The 19,652-nt window shown below is 43.2% G+C and overlaps 1 protein-coding gene and 1 long non-coding RNA gene across 2 annotated transcripts in view; one reads left to right on the top strand and one right to left on the bottom strand.

Moving 5' to 3' along the window:
- Positions 1-19,652, top strand: part of ank2b (ankyrin 2b, neuronal) — a 156,251-nt gene that overhangs the window by 13,265 nt on the left and 123,334 nt on the right. The gene's annotated exons all lie outside the window — the stretch shown is intronic.
- LOC113016815 (uncharacterized) lies at positions 10,517-11,813 on the bottom strand. Its single transcript, XR_003271311.2, has 2 exons — positions 11,430-11,813; positions 10,517-10,897 (listed from the first exon to the last, which is right to left on the bottom strand). It is a non-coding gene; the product is annotated as an uncharacterized LOC113016815 (long non-coding RNA).

Here is a 19,652-nt window from a genome sequence, read left to right as displayed (position 1 = left end):
TCAGGAATGCTGTGAGCATGGCGGGACTGGGACAAAAAATTGGCATTTTGACTAGAGACCGGCCCACCAGGTATTATAGGAAGAGCCATAAAGCCTTTGAATGAAAACAAACGCTGTGGTGACAGTGATGTACAGTCTTGTTGGTATATGTATGATTTCTATACATTTTACATCAGATAAAAACTTTGGTCATAAGATTCAGATAATTACTTATTAAAAGCGAGACATTTTAAATGAGAATAAGAAAGTATTTCTTTGTGCCCCCCTCTCCCTGTTAATGCCCTACCTGCCCCCTGGCAACACTTTGCTAGACCCGCCCCTGCACAGTTACCAGCTGTCAGCTACATAAAAAAGGATCCTGGTGTTATTTGTCTCTCAGAAACAGTTCATAACTTCAACTCATTCATGTCACCTAAAAGGTAAACCTGTTTCTCCATCACCTGTTCAGCTCTGATGATTCAGTAAGGACATCTCCTGGTTTCATCTTCATGTTTCCCTCTCACCACATATCCAAACTGACATCATGACCAGCAGCTTTACAGCTGTGGCTCCAGCAAACATCAGCTGATACTAGAAAGTAATATTAAATAAATTCTAACAACAGCTGATCAAACGTGCTGCTGTTGTTTAGCGCGACATCCGCTGGTTTCCTCTTTCTGGCGCAAAGTGGGCGATAAACAAACAAGAGAGCCGATCAGCTGATCATTGATCAGTTTCATGATTGAAGTAGAAACAGGAGAGGGAGGGGAGAGAATGAGAGAAGAGGCAGCTGTGCAGCGTAATGACAGAATAAATCCAGCTTTGTGTCTTTTTCATTGTAGCTGAAGTCCGGGACAAACTGTTCCTTTTCACCTCAATACGAAACCCGTAATATTTTCTCTGAATACGAGATGATTCTGTTTTTTACGGGACGGTTGGCAACTCTACTAACTAACCTTATGAACAAAATAAAGTTCACTATCAGTAACATCATAGCACCCACCCAGTCATGCTAGCTAGCACGCAGTACGAGTTATTGGAACTGACAGTAAAAAGTCAGCACAACGAAAATAGCTACAACTAAGCTTGGTCTATATCTGACCCAGATAGACTGCAGGTCATAACTTCTTACTGTGGAAGCTCCGCCATAGCCACCACCAAACAACAGAGTTATTTTTACACATCGTCCAGCATCTGGCCAATCCGCCACCTTCCATTGCTCATGCCGTTACAAAACAAACAAACAAAACAAAACCCATCGACCCATAAAAACGAAGAATCACCGTCGGCCCACCGGGCAAATGCCCAGTATGCCCGATTGAATCTCTCCTCTGACAGAGTGATGTAAAAGAGATGGAGTCCAGAGATAAACCCAGAATTGTTATGTGTTGTACTAGAGACAACACACTCGTTTTGCAGGATCCACCTGTGTTATCGCACAGGGAGAATTGATGTGGCCATTCTTCAGTCCTTCTCTATCACTCCTCCTGAGTAAGTCTGCTCAGCTGCACTGACTTCTCACATTGTTCTTGATGAGGAAGCTGATCGTGACTTGTAGTTTCTTTCAGTATTCAGTTATGGCAGTGGTGTCCAAACCCAGGCCACGAGTGTCCTGCAGGTTTTAGACGTGTCCAGCTGATTTAAATGGCTCAACATGCCTTGAAGTTCTCCAGACGCCTGGTAATGAACTAATCATTTGATTCAGGTGAGTAGACCCAGGGTGAGATCTAAAACCTGCAGGACACCGGCCCTCGAGGCCTGGAGCTGGCCAAGTTATGAAACTATTCTCAAGGCTAATGTAAAGTTCTTCAAATGATTTCGTTTCATCCGTAGATACCAACTCATCTCTCAGGTACTTACAGCATGATAGAAGGTGCTTCAGAAGAGTCCAAAATGTTGCTGATTTAGATGTTCTGTCATGGCATAGGAGGATTCTGGATTCAGGAGCAGATGGTGCAGTGAAAATGTTTATTTACAAACTACAGAGAAATACATATGGGCTTGGATTAAATGGGCTGCTTAGAGCAGGGCGATATGGCCAAAAATATTTATCACGACATATATTTGAAAATTTGCAATAACAATATAACTGACAATATAATTGATGCGAGACAAAATACAACTCCACAACTTTACTAGTGCAAAAAACCCATCCATTTATTTTCACTTAAACAAGCAGCTGTTTTTCATGTGCATTAAAGCTATGTAAAGATTTAACAGTGCAAATGCAAATTCCTTGCTGAAAGTTTAACCAAAAGGCATTTCCAGTAGAAATGTGCTGACATATCCTGAGCATAACCATGTATAATATCCACTGAAGTTAAAAAGAGGTGCTTTGCAACATTAAACTGCAGTGTGCCAAATAAAAAAGTCAAATGTGTATTTCTCGGACCATAAGCTGCACGGGATTATAAGGCACAAGAAACAAAGCAGTCAGATAAATCAAACTATTCAACTCATTCTTCTTGCTTCCTCCACTTCTGTACCATTGATTCATTAATGCTGTATTCTATCACAGCAGCTCTATTCCTGTGTTGTTGCAGTATATTAATGATTAACCTCGTATTGTGGATGGATTATCTCAGTTGTTCTCCTGACTAAAGTGACAGCAGAGCTGTACGTTTGAACTTTTTCAGAAATCTCTGTCAGAACATGCTATATCATGTTTAGGTAACTAGCAAAACTAGCGAGCTAACTTGCACTAGTTCCTGCTAACTTCTAACTCCATTAAATATAATAAATTCTGTTTTCATGGATGCCTGGATGTTAAACTTAATTGTTACATCTGGTAAAGCAGCAACACTGATCATTTTATTAAAGTTGAAAGAATTTAGTTTTTAACTCTCAATGTGCTGCAGTGTGCGTTTGACTTTGGGGCCTGAAGCGGACGGAGTTTAGGACCCAGATTACTCCCAGATTTCCGAGCACCTTAGTCCAACAAATACGGCAATAACGACGGCCCGCTAGCATGTTCTACAAAAAAATAGTGCTTTGTTGTGTATCTGACGGACAAACACCAAACCAGTTACGTTGCAGCATTTTTACAAACCAGTTCTGGTTCATCCGTTTCACTCAACGATCCACTTTCCCCCTTCCCTGTCGCCACCATGCTTTTTCGGCCATGCGTGCATGAAAACAAAGGCATATTGTATCGCGATATTTCATTTTTTTATCGTTGCCCAACATTATACCGGTATTACCGTGAACAGTATGATGTGGCACAGCCATAGGTGGGCTGGTAGGAATGCTGCGGAGGGAGGAGAGAATGGGTTAGCCAGAGTCTAGAGTGAGATGTACACTTACAGAGAGAGTCGAAACCATCCTACCGGGCGATGTGGTGACAAGAAGCAGGTAGTAAGCGACGTAACAGGCATGTCTTTTCCTCTGTAGAGCTAACACTCCTGCTGTTTTACTTCTGTACTCCTGTGCATACGTCAAGGATGTTACAGCATCCATGTTATATGTGAGATACTTTAGTCCCATCAAAGTAGTGTACTGTTGTTGTTTGCTCCATTGCAACAAAACATGCAATGATATTATACTGAATTGCACCAGTTTTTAGGACGTCTATCTTTTACTTTCTGTGGGTTTTTCACTGCTTCTCTGCGATCAGATGAATTGTGCACACTATTTGCTCTTCCACAGCTTTATTTTTAGTCTTTGAATGTTCCCATCACTTCTGTGATGACAAAAGTCATGATTATGCCATAGTCAGTCTATTTATATAGACCAAAGGCTCATCAGCAGATCCAAACCGACAGAAAGGCCACGGTTTCCTAAGAATAGAGCACTTACATTCACATTGAAATGTCCTGTAACGTAGACGCCGTTATCATGGTTTTGTTAACCTTAAAGAACAAAACTATGTGCCTGTTTAAATATTTATGGTCTGTAAATACATTAATAATATTTACCATTAAAGGCAGTTTACTTTATACCCAGATCATTTTGTGTTAAAGTACACAGTGCTTTACTTCCTCATTGATGACTGAGATGCTGCAATTTAGTCCTCCAAAATATTAAGTAGGGTGCACGCCATCCCATCAGTTTCCATACTCCTGATATAGAGTGAGATTTCCTGAAGCCTTGCTATTTATAGCTGCAGGAGGCAGCTTCTAGCTTCTCCCTGGAGGAAGCTGTCCTTGTTTTTGTCTTCATCAAAAAACCTTAAAATCTAAAAATACAGACACCAGGTTCTTTGTTGGGCTTCTCTTTGTGGTTTGCTGTGGCTTTGCATCTGCTCTGCATCCCTGACCATCAATGTCATCAACATGTGTTCAATGATCCAAAAACACACCAGCTAGTTCACCTCTGAGGGGCTGTTGAGTGGTCTATTCAAGCTGGTGCTGTGACTTAAAAAGGCGGTTCAGACTTGAAAACCCTCCGATGGGCTGAATTATAACTCTAATAAGAATAAATAGCTACATTTACAACCTGCATGTTGTGTTTACTTGTGTTGTCTTTGTCTAATATTAACATTTTGTTGATGATCTGAAACATTCAAATGTAACATTTTTGGATTCATTCCTGTGGAGCTCAGGTCGGCACTCCCAGTCAGCGAGCCATGGCATGCATGTGTATGTGGAGACATGTCTCTATGTACGCATGCATACATGTATTTATACATACATGTATGTGTGTGCGTGTATGTTTGTATGGGTGTATCCTAGGGCTGCTCGATTATGGCACAAATGATAATCACGATTATTTTCACTGACATTGAGATCTCGATTATTTGACGATATTTATTTAACAATAACAATGTGTTGAATAATGACTTTAAAGATTGTCAAAAAAAATAATATAAAATAGTGCAAATACTGATAACAGTGCAAATGTTTGCAGTATAAGAAATAAATGAAAAATGTAAACATCTATGTTTAGTGAACTTTGCAGTGTTGCTCTGTGGTGCAGCTACGACACCGTAGCAAAGTTTCCACACCACTGAAGTTTTTTATACCTCTCTGTTCAACCAACGGCAGTCACTGTCCTCTCCAAATAACTTCTGCTTAGCTTTCCGAGCTTCCCTCGGGTCCTCTTAATCAGCGGTCCCCAACCCCCGGGCCTCGGACCGGTACCGGTCCGTGAGTCGTTTGGTACCGGGCCGCGAGAGTTGAGGCTCAGGTGTGAAATATATGGTTTTCAGGGTTTTTATCGGTTTTCAGTGTTATTTTGTTATCGTTTTTATCGTTTACTCGGTTTTCCTGGGTCTTTTCACGTGTGTTATGAATAACTCTTCTTTTTTTCGGTACCGGTACTGGTTTTATTTTGTTGTATTTATCCAACACCTTAAAGGCCGGTCCGTGAAAATATTGTTGGGCATAAACCGGTCCGTGGCGCAAAAAAGGTTGGAGACCGCTGCTCTTAATTGTTGTGACACGTGTTCGAAAGAGGTGCGCTTGATTTGCCACACGGAGCAGCGCGAGAGTGAAGCACGAGGGAGGGGCTAATAATCAGCTCAGTCATTTTTAATGATCGTTGAAAGCTCAGATCGTAATCGAGATTAAAATCCGATTGAGCAGCCCTAGTGTATCCGTATGTTTGCAGGTAATAATAATAATAATAATAATACATTTTATTTAAATAGCGCCTTTCAAAGCACCCAAGGACACTGTACAACAGATAAAAACTGGAAATATACACAATGGTAAAAATAGAAGATAAAAGTTAAAACATACAGAAATTTAAGAATAGGCAATTTTAAACAGATGAGTTTTGAGGGTGGACTTAAAAAGAGAGAATGAACTAATATTTCTGAGGTCCGGGGGTAGGGAATTCCAAAGTCGAGGGGCAGAGCAACTAAAGGCCCTCCCTCCCATTGTGATCAGACGAGCAGAGGGAACAGAGAGAGAAAGAGAAGATGAAGATCTGAGGCAGCGGGATGGGAGCTTCATCTGTAATAAGTCAGAGAGGTACGGTGGAGAGAGAGAGTGAATAGCCTTGAATGTATACAGAATTATTTTAAAATCGATGCGAAATTTGACCGGGAGCCAGTGAAGTTGCTTCAGGATTGGGGAGATGTGGTGGGTAGAAGAAGTCCTAGTAATAATACGGGCAGCAGAGTTCTGGACACGTTGGAGCTTGTTGATAGATTTTTGTGTGAGGCCAAATAATAATGAGTTGCAGTAGTCAATTCTAGAGATAACAAGATTATGGATGAGAATGGCAGTGGCGTGAGGTGTGAGGAAGGGGCGGAGGCGATTAATGTTACGGAGTTGGAAATATGCTGCACGTGTAATATTATTGATATGTGAGTTAAAGGATAATGTGCTATCGAGAATGACACCCAAGCTTTTCACAGAGGGAGAGATAGGGACCAGCGAGTTATTGATGGTGAGAGAGAAATTGTTAATTCTGGATAGCAGTCGTTTAGTGCCAACCAGAAGAAGTTCCGATTTATTGCTGTTGAGTTTAAGAAAGTTGGAGGAGAACCAAGAATTAAGTTCAGCTAGACAGAGGATGAGGGAGGGTGGAGGAAGAGTAGAGTCAGGTTTGGTAGAGAGATAGAGCTGGGTGTCATCGGCGTAGCAGTGGAACTGAATATTATATTTACGAAAAATATGTCCGAGTGGAAGAAGGTAGATGATGAAAAGAAGGGGCCCGAGGACAGATCCCTGGGGCACCCCAGTGGATAAAGGAGAAAGCTGAGAAGTGAAGGATTTTAATTGAATGAACTGAGTGCGGTCAGATAGGTATGATTTAAACCAGGCTAGTGGAGTGTGAGAGAGACCAATAGAAGCTAATCTGCTAAGGAGAATGGGATGAGAGATGGTGTCAAAAGCTGCACTCAGATCAAGAAGGATAAGGATGGAGAGGAGACCAGAATCAGCTGCTATAAGAAGGTCGTTTGTTATTTTTATAAGAGCAGTTTCAGTGCTATGTAGAGGACGAAAGCCAGACTGGAACTGTTCGTAAAGGTTATTATCAGTTAGGTGAAGATGGACTTGTGAAGCAACTATTTTTTCAAGGATTTTTGAGAGAAATGGTAGATTGGAGATAGGACGAAAATTATTAAAGTTGTTGGGATCTAGACCAGTTTTTTTCAGAATTGGGGTAATAGCAGCAACTTTGAAGGAAGCAGGAACAGTTCCAGTGGTGAGTGAAGAGTGAATAATAGCAGATATGAGGGGAAGGAGAGGGAGTAAGCAGGCTTTGACGAGGACAGTGGGGATAGGATCGAGCTGGCAGGTAGAAGGCTTTGATTTATGGATGAGATCAGCAATATCAGCTAAGGATGGAAGTTGAAAAACAGAGAGGAAGTGAGAAGGGGGAGAAGTTAGGACAGAGAAGCTACATTGAGCATTAGGGTCCAGGTCTAAGTGTATTTTATGAATTTTATCAATAAAGAATAGCATTAGAGCATCACAGAAGTTAGATGAATAGAGATGAGCAGGGAGAGAATCAGGTGGCCTGTTAAAAGAGTTGAATAGTGAGAAAAGGGTCTTGGTAGAGTTCTCACTTGAGCAGACAATAGCAGAGTAATAAGCAGATTTGGTTTGACTAATACATTCCTGGTAAAACAGAACGTGGTTATTAAACATATCCTTATGAATAGTAAGGCCAGTTTTCTTATAGAGACGTTCAAGCTGTCGGCCTTTAGCTTTCAGTAGCCGGAGTTCAGGGGTGTACCAGGGTGCAGAGCGAGAAAAAAGTACAGTTCTGGTTTTTTGTGGAGCCAGGGAATTTAAAATACTACTAAGGCTATGATTATAAAAAAGTACCAGGTCCTCTTGAATAGCTAAGTTGTTAGAAGACAAGCAGCTAGAAAAAGCAGAGGAAAGGATATCAAGATTTATATTCTTGATATTCTGGAAAGAGATAATACGGGGATTGTTAATTACAGAGAGGGTCATGTGAACATTAAAGGAGAGAAGTAGATGATCCGAAATTAGCAGTTCGTCAGCTGTACAGATGGAGGGGGTAAGTCCAGAACAGCAGACTAGGTCCAAAGTGTGGCCCTTAATGTGGGTAGGGAAGTTTATGTATTGTTTAAGGCTGAAGCTATCAAGGCAGGATAGAAGGTCCTTGGTAAGAGGATGGTCGCAGTTATCCACGTGAACGTTAAAGTCACCCAGCAATATTATATTAGGGGAGACAGTAGCTAGATTGGTCAGCAGATCGGCACAGTCACTGATAAAAACAGAATTAAATTTTGGGGGGCGGTAGATGACAGCTATTACAGTTGGGGTAGGTCCTGAAAGTTGACAAACAGCAGATTCAAAGGAGCTGTACGTAGGGGCGGACAGCGGCGAGACTTTCCAGTTCTCGCGATAGATTATCGCGAGGCCACCACCACGGCCGGACTCGCGAGGTTGGCAGGTGTAAACAAACCCCGGGGGGGTGGAGTCGTTGAGTTGCGAAAAGTCATTGGGCTGTTGCCATGTCTCAGTCAAGCAGAAAAAGTCAAACTTACGGTCTGTTAGGAGATCCTGGATGAGATGTCCTTTGTTCATAAGCGAACGGATATTAAGCAGGCCGAAGTTGACAGAAATACTGTCGGACTGGATGAGAGTGTTAGCCGACCTAGGCAGACCAGTCAGAACATTGTGGTCAATAGACCTGCAGGGGTTCCGTTGAGAGCGACCAGAGGTGGACCAGAAGGACTGAATTGGTTTGGAATTATCCTAATGGAAATACCGACGGGAGCCTCGATGTACGTACTTTCGACGAGGGAGGAAGGCAATGTCCGTGTGGAAATGAAGAGCAGCCAGCGGCGGAGCAGCTAAAGAGAAGCGGAGCCGGAGGAGCTCATCAGCTGTATATTGATGAAGTCCAGTGCCGAGTCGGTAGATCGATGACATAAGGATCCAGACCCACACTGAGAGTACATAGATCCTGAAAGGCCACATCATGGACAGGAACAGCTGGGTAGGGACACCGGTGGGCCTTAGAAACAGGAGTAGGACAGAAGTCCAGAGTCCAGTAGCGTTAACGTTTAGCGATAGTGGTGAGTGGCGGCCGGTGAGTAGCGGCAGCCAGTCGCACCACTTCTGCACTCACTTCCGGTTGAGTGAACGCTGGCGCATGTATAACTTGTACATAGCTTTCTTGTGTAAATGTAAATTTGTCTGTGATTGTGTAAATACTTCACACACATGGAGAGATGTCAAACAGCCTTTCATTGTTCTTGTAACAGTGACAATAAAAGCTATTCTATTCCTCTGTCATGCATTCTTGCATCTCTTGCCCTGCAAACACACTTTGCAGAGTGCACTCTGTAGTTTATTTTACATAATAGTTAATACAGTACTTGTATTTAAGTGTATTTCGGTTTATTTTTTTACATCTCATAGCACTGCAAACACTTATAAAGCATAAAGTTTACTTAGCTCTTATTACTAATCGGTTCTATCTTGTAGTTGTACTAAACACAATCACACTGTCACATTTCATAAGCTGGTTTGGTATCTCAGTGCAGTCCCCTACTTACAGAATAGTCTGAGGCCAGGGGCCTTTATAAAGGGGGCCAGGGCCCATGTCCTTGAGTGATTTCTCTGTCTTAGACAGATGTAGTGAAGCTTCCAGGATCGGTCACACTGCAGGGAGTTCTTAAAATTGAATCAAGTGAGTCTCCGTTTAGGGAGCGAGCGTGTGACTGCATTAAGGTAAAATGTCATGTGGAAGCTTGTCTGTTCAGAGCATTTTATGGCGTTTGATGTTTGTATATCTTCTTTTCTTTTTATCATTTTTTTAAAATGGGATTAGATTTTTTGTATGTTTGGGGGAACATATCAAGAACACTGCAGTTTATGGCTTTTCCTTTAGTGCAGAGCCTAAGAATAGGACTTCCATTCACATGTTGCTGTTATTTATAGCTGCCAGTGACACAAACAACACGCCTATGGGTGCTGCTGCCTGTGCTGGGATTGGTTTTTGTCGTAACAAACAGAACTAAAGTGAATCCAAGTGTTACAAACAATTAAAAATGTACATCGCAGCCACTGTCTGTGCACTTGTTTTTGATGATCTGTGATGGTAGCAGGTACTTAGTTCACCAGTTACTATTATAAGAAATAATTTTGTTTTTTTAAGCAACTACTTAATTTGTCTTTTCTCTTCCAGGTAAGTGGACATGGAGCTGTACAGTCCAAAGCCTGACTGAAACCTGACTCCTGCTGACGGTCGTTCTGTATGTGTTTGCTGTGGGGCTGGTGACAGTGAGGTAAATATGCCTCAAATAGTTGTTGACCTTTCTGTGTGGAGACACGAGGCAGAAGCAGCAGCCACTCTGGTTATGGGACATCCGTCTTTGACAGTGGACAGTGATAGAAAGGCCAGCGCCGTCTTTACTGAGCATCTTAGCTTCGTTGTTTTGTGATTTCATGAAGAAATAATTATAGATAAATGATACATAATTAGCTATTTGTTAGTAGATGTGTGGTTATTATAACAGAGGGCAGAGATCCTCTAAGGCCGTGGTTTATGTAACGCGGTTACAGGACCAGGGCGCCTGACTGCAGCTTCATAGACAATGAGCTATCAGAAGTAGTTTCCACTATGGAGCCTGAGTGTGTGAATCAAACACAGGAAACCAAAGTAGAGCTCAAAATATATATATTATGTTTGTTATGAGAAATGTAAAGACGGATGTACAAAAAAGTAAAGAAAAATATGCAAATATATCACAAACAAAAATAATGTTGACAATACAAAACAGCTTCTTAGGTTCCAAAAGGAGGTGGGATGAGGTGTGGTCCAGTATGTGATTTAGTTCAGTTCCATGGACCTGTGATAGGTCATGTGTCAACAGTTTGATTCAGTCCATAGGTTCACGATTCCTACCGCAACGTAGCGGTGGTCGGGTGGCTCGCCATCCCGCGCTGATCAGGGCTGATCGCGGGAGAAAAAAAAAACCTGACCTAAACAAGGTCAAAAACAAATTATCCTTCAGCGAAGAAAATGAAACCGCATCCTACTGCTGTGACAAAATAAATACATAAATAACAAAGACAATTAATGCCATGTTTCATACAACAATCAACAAACCATCATCTCTTATAATGAATTTCATTCAACATACTATTATAGAAAAACATTCTCATGGGTCCCATCAAAGTATATCAGCCATAAAGCTAATAAATATCATCCAAAGTTAATCGAATATATTTACAAAACTCATTCAATCACAGGTGTTGCGCAACAGATTCAATAATTTAAATGGAATTTAACTCAATGCAAAATCTCATAGGCCGTTTTGGCATTTCATCAGAAAAGTAACAAAAAACATCCAAAACGGACAAATCTACAAAATTCAAATCACTCGTCCAACTCTAGATACGTTAAGTCAACATTCGGCCATAATGGAATAAACAAAAACAACAATATTCAATAAATAAAACTAGTAATTGCACTTACTGTCGCTAGCCTAGCATTAGCTTACCGGCGTTTTAGGATGTGCGATCGCGGCTCCGCATTTTCATTAATTGTGACGAAACAAACAAATAACTCACCGTTGAGTCGATTGTGAGGTAGTGTAAAGATGAATGAATCGGCCGGGTTATTGCACGCTGTCAACTGTAAAATGTGTCGATAGCTGACAAGTACGCCAACCACAGGGACAGCAGCAGCCAGAGGAGCAGGGACATGCAGCTGAATGACCCGGAACTTATGCAGGGTTCATTCCCGCCACAATAAAGGGACTGGCGGAAGTGGGGTCAGAAGCTACCGTGGTTACATTTAGGTGTTCAGCAGCGTCCTGTGTGCAGCAGATTAATCACATCATGTTCGGTTTGGTGGCTTTTTGATGTTATTGTTCGGAGAAAGCTGCCAGGAAACAACTAATAACCGATCAATGACAGCTCAGACAGTCCAGCTGGCTTTCCTCACAAAGTGATTCATTTGTTACCGTCTGTGGTCTCTGAGCAGGCGCAGTGTTACACTGATTTCATCTCCACAAAGCTTCTGTTGAATGTGAGCGAAGCAAGATCACTCCAACCTGTCCTGACACAGCTGAGCTCAGACCAGTATGTCATCACTGTTTGGGTTTGTGCTGAACTGGGCTACTGTTACATGACTGGTAATGAACTGGTAACACCCCAGAGTTCTGTGCGCAATAAGATCTGAATTAATCTAATCCATAAATAAATCATGAACAGCCAACATGCACACATGCTTAACAGTGTGTGTGTGTGTGTGTGTGTGTGTGTGTGTGTGTGTGTGTGTCTGCTTCCTTTGAGTACAGCTGTTTAGCACATGCATTAATATTTCAGGAAGATGCCCTCAGAGAGACATTATATATGTTTGCATGCTGCATAATTAATATAATAATAAATACCTTTCTAGCGTGATAACAGCAGGGGGCGCTGTGACTGCAGAGTCCTTTTGATGTGCTGTTTTTACGTGACAAATTGCTGCTGACAGATCTATGTGATCACTTATATTAAGAGAGGATTCCTGATTCTCTGTTTAACTTTGTACTGTGACGCTAACGGAGTTCATAAATAAGTCTTTTAATCGTATTAGTTGTAATTAGAAAGACGAACTCCTCTCTCCTGATTGTTTATTGGCTTTTTATGAATTAGGGTGAAAACTTCAAACCCACAAATACCCAAAGAAACCTGAAACGATGATTTAGCCATGAAGTGAAATCACACAGGGAAGCTGAGATTGTTTGTTGACCTGTGCTTCAGCATGTCTAACTGGGACCTTTACAGCAGTATTTCTGTGTTAGTGTGTTACTGTTCGACACCCTGTGTAACCACGATCAGTCGTCTGCACGTGTCCAGCCTCGCCCCTGTGTTCTACCTAAACGTTTCCATTCTGGTCATTCCCAATGAAGAGTCGACCATCTTTAACCGCTCCAGCTCCGCCTCCTGGGTTTGTCAGTGCCACCGTCTCCGACACACAACAGCTCGCCATCACGAGCTACCGTCTCCTAAATTTTCCCTGTCAGGTTTTTGTGTTTCTTCTTTCACAGACCCCCCTGACCCTCACCTCCACCCACCCCACCCCACCTCCTCTGCACCTGCCCTGTGCACTGTGTTGTTCTGGACCAGCTTCACTCAGGCACCTTTCTCCTTCACACACATGTATTCAGTCTTACTGGCTCCACCTCTCCACCTGCTCCCTGTTCTCACTATAGTTCCCAGTGTTGTCTGCACCATCGCACACATGAAGGGCCTCAGAGTCGAGTCCTGATGTCATCGCGCCCCCGCTCTAAATCCATCTGTCCCTCCTACAGCTCACCTGTGCCTTGCTGTCTCCTGCACAGCCTCAGTATGTGCTCAGTATGTGCAGTACCACAGTACGTCTCTTGGTGTCCCGTCGTGTGCTTTTTCCACATCCACACAGATATGATACAACTTCTAACCTTCTCTGCACTTCCTCATCTACATGTAGAACCTCACTTCAGTAGCTCTTTCTCACGGTGTGGCTCATCAGCTCCATCCCCCTGTGGCTGCTGCAGCTCTGCACCCTGATTCTTCAGTACCAGGACACAAGCATCTGTCCCAACACTGTGTTAAACAATCTAGTTAAAAAGTCCCCTTCATACCTCCAGATGTTTATCAGGACCATCATTCTCCTTCATAGCTGCCCTCATGTCCTCCTTACTCTTACTGCACATCCTTCCAACCTCAGCCAAGTCTTCTTCTGCTTCCTCAGCATGTGCTCTCTCACACAGGTCACTGTAAACCTGCAGCCACTGCCCAGTTCTCCCGTCTACTTTCATTATCCTGAACGTCCTCGTTCACATTTCCTTGTCTTCTTTTCTTCTGTTCAGAGGATGCACTGAACACCACCATGACTCTTTCCCTCATACTTCAAACCATGTTTCAGAGGTTTGAAGTTACACACTAACCTGCTCACCTTATTATTGTGTTTTTGAGCGTTTTCTTCTGCTAGTACCCCCTCACAGTCTCCACCTTCACCATACGTCACCTGCAAGGTCACTGTCTTCAAAGGTGAAGCCTGAAGTAGCCCCTCCCCTCCATTATCTGATTTCACTGCAGCTTTTACGAGTCAGCCGTGCTATTTCTGACAGGCTCCCCTCTTCTCTCTGTGGGTGTCGCTCATAGAAAACTTGGACACATTAGCCGGTCATGTGAGCTGCTGCTGGAAATAAGTTGAAGAGGGGGTGAGGCCCTGTTAGTGCACACGCCGCTGCCGCCTCGCAGCAGCCTGGGATTCCTGATTTACTGCTAATTCACTGAGCAGAAGAACAGCGTTTAATGGGGCTCTTTCCTAAAAGTCGTGGCCTGTGTGAGGGATCGTGGCGTGTAGTGTATGTGTTGTTGGCAAGCCGTCACAAGGGGGCGCCCTTCAACAACTTACCTTTGATTTGTGACTCATGAGCATGAAAAGCATAATGTCAGATTATTAAATGTAATTCATCTTCATAATAAAGGAAACACGGATGTTTCTCAGTGACTCGTGTTTGTTTTCAGTCAGTTTGAGACAAGAAGAAAAGAAATGAGCAGGAAGCAGAACACATCACTGTTTGCTCCTCCTTTTATATAATAGGACTAATACAGCAGTGTTACATATGTAAATGGCTCCAGCTGTCATAAACTAAGATTCAGGAAGTTCTCTGATTGAAATGCTGGCAGGTGATGGGTAACCCTCCCCAGCATGTTCCCAAGCGTTGCATACAAGCCACTGAAAAGTAGATGACGACAGGCTGACTGTCTGTGTGGAGAATCAGTAGGAATACGATGGATGAGCACATGAATCTGACATATTTGGAACAACCAGGTCTCGTGAATGACGCCATTTTTACTCCACGTGAAGAGAAAAACATGTAAACAGATCGTGAGCATCAGATCTGTTTATGCTTCACAGTTTCCTGCTATCCAAAGACGTCAGCTGACGGCCCCGCCTGCCTTTGTTGTCTCTGCCCAGCCTTCCTGTCGTTATCCGTGTTTTTGCTCCCCATCCCCTCTGCCCTGTTGCCCTGACAACAGACAGACACCTAGGTTTCCTTGGCGACGGGGCAGTTTCCTGCCTCCCTACGCTGTGACTGTAGCACAGAGTGTAAGATGTGATGTCAAAGCCAAACCTGGGGATGTGAGCGGTCCAGCCTCACAGGACACGTCGAGCTTTGTCTGGGTTTGGATTTAAGGAGCTACAGGTTAGAGGAGCAGGGACAGAAATCGTCTGTCAGTGTCCCCGTGAAGCCATCGCTGATGTGATTACTGCTGTTTCACATCAAACACTGCAGTTTTCCAGCAGTGGAAAGAAGCTGCTTTTGCTGGCATCCTTATTGAAGTTTAAAGTTTTCCATTTCTTAGAAAATGTTGCTTATTTTTCATCCTTTTAGGTGCAAATTATTCGTTTTACATATAAGTCATGCAGACCGTCAGTGATGCAGGCGTGCGGCTGTGATTAACATTTCCCACCAAAGACCAGAACTGTGCTTTTCACAGATGAGAGCCGCTGCATGCTGAGCACATGTGGAAGAGGCTGCAGAGCATCGTGCTGCTGGAACCTCGTCAGCACGGCTGCTCTGGTGTTTCAGTGATGGTCTGGGGGACATCCCAACCACTCAGCACCCTTTGAGTCGCTCTAATAACAGCTACTTATTAATAACATTTGTGCACGAAGCTGCCACATAACACCTGGATTCTTGGGGTGTCTCTGCACCTACACAGAATTGTTTCAGTGATGGATGGAAGAACCCTCAGACGATGCCTTGCGTTGGGTTCTGCGTCGACTGGACGCCTTGTGTCGGAGGTGAACCGTTTTGATTTAAAGGTTGATCGTAGCGCTCCCTCTGTGACTCCCAACATTAACTAGCTCACTCGTGAGCGAGAGAAGATCAGCTGTGATCCTGTCTGCTTCATGTCTGTCGTGCGTGCTCAGCACATATCGCAGGAACGTGAAATATTTTGTAGGTTGAGCACAACCAGTGTTCCCCAGTTTCATTACTGGGAGTTTGAAACCAGTGATTAGGCTGACCTGTACTGGCCTGATAAAGCACCGCTACTTGAAACACGTGTAAAAAGCTCGGTGTCTACATTGATGGTTCTTTTAAAGTGAAGAAGCAGGTGAGTGCAGTGTTCAGTCCTGCTTCTTTCAGTTAAGACAGCTGGCCAAGGTAAAGCCAGACCTCCTAACGTCTTTGAGCGTGTTATTCACCTTTCCCTTACTTGCAGATGAGACTACTGCAATTCATTGTGTTATGGTCTAGATCAGGCCTCCATCCATCGTCTTCAGATGGTTCAAAATGCAGCTGCTCGCCTGCTAACTGGTACCAAACGGAGAGAGCATATAACCCCAGTTTTAGCTTCTCTACACTGGCTTCCTGTCTCCTACAGGACCCAATTTAAACTTCTACTTTTTGTTTTTAAGTCATTAATGCCCGAGCCCCTCCTCACCTGTCTGAGCTCCTCTCTGCCTATGCTCCAGGACAAACCACGAGGTCCAGCCCAAAACTAATGCTGTCCATCCCACGGACTGACCTCACATCCCGTGGTGATAGATCCGTCTCTGTGGCAGGTCCCAGACTCTGGAATAGTCTCCCCTTAAATATTAGATCTGCACAAACACTTGAGCAGTTTAAATCTTTACTAAAGACACATTTCTATGCCCTGGCTTTTAACACACTATGACCCAAGCATTCTGGTCTTATTTGAATTAGTTTAGTTATTGTTTTAATTCTTTTACTGTCCTATTATTGTTTTTACTGTTATTATTGTGTTACATTGTTGCTTTTTAATACCATTTTTATATTGTTAAGCACTTTGTGCAGCATCGGCTGTTTGAAATGTGCTATAGAAATAAATTTGACCTTGAAACCAAATCTCCTTAGGAAGCGATTTTATTTCATTTATTTATTTAGGACCGTGCATGTTAGTGAACATAAATGTAAAAAGAAAAATTACATGAATGTAAACATGCCAGATTATAGCCAAAGGCTAATTTCCATCTTTAATGAGGCCGTGTATTAAGTTTCACACAGCATGGGTGGAACAGCTACTAACCATCACTGCAAGCTCGACAGCAGGAGCCGTCTTCCTGTCGCAGTATACCCCAAACAGCTAATTATTGGACTGCAGGGAAATGGGACGGGTGTTGGTGCCATGAGGGAAAACCGTCGTTCTCCTCGCTCCTCCCTTTGCCTCCTGCTTGCTCCTGCCGACCCCGCTGGTCTCCGTTTTCCCCGACGCTGATTAAACCCCTCCTCTTCCCTAACAACGTTAGGCCCCTTTGATCTCCAGCACTTAAAACCAGCAGCTACCATTGTGCCATCCAAAACATCTCTGTGGTTGCTATGGTTATTCACTTAGATACAATTACTATAGCAACAGTGTTTCTGAGGGCTGGGGAGGAAGTGGCTCAGCAGGGATCCAGGTGGAGACACATGAAAGACACAGGCTGCATATAAACGGTGGATCGGTGAGGGCCGGCCCTCCTCGCCAGCCTCGCCATCGATACGATTTCTCTTTATGTAAATACGTGACACAGATATGTATGTTGAAGAAAGACAGAACATCCTTCCACATGATCCTCTGACACACTTGTCTCTACAATTGGATGTGAAACAGACTTGAAAGGAAAGAAGTCGTGTCAGGTATTAACAGATATATCAAACACATTATCTTCATATTCAGGGGTTAAGACTCTGTCATCAAACACCTTTACAGAGAAAAGTAGCCAAGTGTGTGAGACGATAGCTACAGTGAGTGACAGCTTAGCAAAAATCCTGAAAGTTGGACACTTAATGTCAGCTTTGTCAGCCACACTGCAGAGCTCACAGAAGGCCCACAGCTCTGATGACTCAGTGGATGGAATAAAGCCCTCCAATGTGAACTGCACAGTAGGGCTGCCACGATTAGTCGACTAGTCACGATTATGTCGACTATTAAAATCGTCGACGACTAATTTAATAGTCGACGCATCGTTTGAAGCTTTGTAAGATCACAAAGGACGCAGGAATGAGTAGTAGGATTTAAGAGTGTAATAACGGACTGAAACAGAAGATGGCAGCACTGCATGTACAAGGATGCCAGCTGCCGTTAAACCCCGAAGAAGAAGAAGTAGCTGTGTCCCAGAATTCATAGCGCAGCTGTCAACAATGGCGGCAGCTAGTTAGTTTTAACTTTACTCTTATTATTCTTTCTGGGTCACAAAATAAACGTTTAACATATTTTCAGGGAGAATGTAGCTGTGTAAACCTCAAATATCTGCTCAGTTTATCAAGACACCACATATTTTCAAAAGCGCTCCGACGTTTTCGGAGACGTCTGTTACCCACTAGCTCGTTAGCTAGCCGGGGGCAAGGCTAACTAGAGCCGTGAGAACACCGGACTCCCGGCAAATTGTTTTCAAACCCACCGCCGTCTTTCACTACTCAGGTTAAACATATATATGAGTCACTTAGATAACTTAAAATGTTATTGTTTGGCTTTCTTTAGTATTTTATTTGTTCCTGAGTAAATCGGTTTGGCTGAGATTAAAGTTATAGTTTTTTGCACAGCTAAAACTGTCAAGCAGACAACTGATTATCAGAAGTGTGAGACGCTGGAGAATATACTCCGGTGTCCTGTTATATTTTAGATAGCAAGGAGTTTATTAAACTTCACCAAAACAATCTGCAAATTTCATTAAAAATTAATAAACTATCATCTTGTCTTTATTTTTAGTTAGCACAAACACTTAAAGCTGTAAGCTAATGATAGTTATATAAGACCAGATGCTGCTGGTGCAATAAGCTGTACGTCCAATGGATGATGATCTGATTAGTCGACTATCAAAATAATCGTTTGTGGCAGCCCTACTGCACAGTGGTGTCATCATCACGTGTCCTTCATCTTCTCTGGGATGGATCAATAGATGGCTGATCCAGCCCCGTGTCATGAGGCAGCGCTGCCTGGTTGGCAGAATCTGACCCCAGACCAGCTATATACCATGTACAGTGTTCAATCAACCTTTCACTGGGCATGTGTGTAAGGTCACAGCTGTCAGTGTGCTGGATATTTGCAGTGTTTTCAAATGTATTCCACTACAGACTACAGATTACATGCCCCAAAATGTATTCTGTAACGTTACTCAATGAGAGTAATGTATTCTGAATACTTTGGATTACTTAATATATTATCATGCTGTTTACAATTACATGAATGTACTGTTGCTGTGATTTATTACTGAAGGTCAGCGGCTCCGAACCGTAGTAAAGGGACCTCTGGCTAACACGTCGGGTTCGTGTCGGGCTCGTAGCTGAAAACGAGCTTTACTTTGTTGTCTGGGTCAACTTTGCTAGCAGAGACAGAGAGGCGTTGAAAGGCTGCTCCAACAGAACTTATTGTCAAAGGAGCAGAACAGAGTCAAACCTTCTGTTCTTAGAACTGAAGAAGCTTCTCGGATGACAGGTGAAACGTCTTCAAGCAACTTAAAGAAGTCCAGACGCTTTTCTTTGCAAGCTCCTCAGACTACGATGACCTGGATGACTGAGAACCTCCACAGACAACAGAACTTATTGTTTCGGAGGAAAACAGGAACACGGTGTACGGTCGAGTCTTAACAGCTTACTTACAGCTGGGCTCGTCAGGCTCTCTTCTTGCAGTGGTTATTATTATATTTACATGCTTCCAGCTCCCGTTTCTGCTCGGTTACAGCTCGTGCTTTTCCTTTCTCTCCCTCCTCGCTCACAGACACATCACGGGTACAGCAGTCCATTCTTCCTGCAGCACGGACTACACTGCCCATGATGCTACATTCTGCCTGTTAGCTTAGCA

This window comes from Astatotilapia calliptera, chromosome 3, assembly GCF_964374335.1.
Source record: "Astatotilapia calliptera chromosome 3, fAstCal68.1, whole genome shotgun sequence".
Classification (NCBI taxonomy): domain Eukaryota; kingdom Metazoa; phylum Chordata; class Actinopteri; order Cichliformes; family Cichlidae; genus Astatotilapia; species Astatotilapia calliptera.
The sequence above is the reverse complement of the archived record's forward strand: the minus strand, read 5'-3'. Positions and strand labels throughout refer to the sequence as shown.